Source organism: Sesamum indicum, linkage group LG13 (genome assembly GCF_026168435.1).
Source record: "Sesamum indicum cultivar Baizhima isolate 11 linkage group LG13, ASM2616843v1, whole genome shotgun sequence".
NCBI classification, from domain to species: Eukaryota; Viridiplantae; Streptophyta; class Magnoliopsida; order Lamiales; family Pedaliaceae; genus Sesamum; species Sesamum indicum.
This window is the reverse complement of record NC_142669.1, coordinates 9,337,064-9,338,239: the sequence shown is the minus strand read 5'-3', so window position 1 is coordinate 9,338,239 and position 1,176 is coordinate 9,337,064. Positions and strand designations below refer to the sequence as shown.

The 1,176-nt window shown below is 35.5% G+C and overlaps 1 long non-coding RNA gene across 1 annotated transcript; it reads right to left on the bottom strand.

The window, feature by feature from the left end:
* Positions 1-208: 208 nt before the first annotated feature.
* Positions 209-872, bottom strand: LOC148784487 (uncharacterized). The gene is made up of 2 exons (XR_016063716.1): positions 737-872; positions 209-652 (listed from the first exon to the last, which is right to left on the bottom strand). It is a non-coding gene; the product is annotated as an uncharacterized LOC148784487 (long non-coding RNA).
* Between the last annotated feature and the right edge of the window lie 304 nt (positions 873-1,176).

Below are 1,176 nucleotides of genomic sequence, written 5' to 3'. Positions count from 1 at the left end.
AGTCTTGTGGATTCAGAAGCACTCGTCGGCATCATACTTCCATTCACATGCAATGATTCAATATCTTTCCTGTCCACCTCTCTCCAAATCTTTAGCAATCATTCTACATACTATAACCTTACTACAAAATTCTCATGATTCAGAAATCCTAAGCCGTGGATCCAACCTATTTCATGTAAGTTCACAACCAAATCAGTAGACAACTAAAAATTTGAATGGAGTTTTCTAGTGAATAAATGGAAAATGGAATCCAACCAAAAGTATAAACCAAGTATAATGGGATACTGATAGTTTTGACTAAATCATCAAATTCATTACTAATCAAAACTGGAAATCACCTCAACACAACGATCACATTCTCCAGATCCCTGAATCTCGATGCGGCAATTATCAACACCAGAGGCCTTCAAAGCGGACAGCAAGTGCTCAATAGTCCTAACGCTGTATCCATCTTTGGACAGCGTGGTGCAGAGAGGAGTCTCCTTCAGAGCATTTTCAATTGACGCGCGAATAACATTCGATTGGAAAATGAAGTAACGGCCGACGCGAGGAGCCGCTGGTAGAAAATCCTAACGGTCGAAATGTCGCCCGAGTGCAATCCCTGACCAGTCCTCTCTACGCAATCCGCTACAGGTTGTGGCAACTTGCGCGTCTGCAATTAGGATTAGGGTTTATCAGTTTGTCTGCGCGACATATTTCAAGCGTTTGTGGATGTGTATATGGAAAGAGAGACTACCGGTTTCCAGGAGACGACGGAGGAGCGCGTATTCAGGAACTTGAAGCCGGCGGCCATTAGTACCGTTGTTAATTTATTACCGTTGCTATTTGTTTCCGTTAATGTTTGATTTTTCAAATATGTTCTGGAGATTTCTATAGATTTATATATATATAAATAAATATGTGTTATTGATAGATTAATTTTTACAGACTTTCAAAATTCATAGGACATCCAAAAATATTTTATATTTTTTTTTAGTTTTTACATTATTTATACTTTATAAGAAGAAAATCTCATTTTTACTTATAAATGACTGTTAATTAAATTACAATATTAATTTTTAAAATTTACCAAAAATATCCCTTATATTTGTACTCCTACTCAAATTCTCTTCTTTTTATTTATACATCTATACTAATATAATAAAAGAAATATTTTTTTTCATTCACAAACAACGA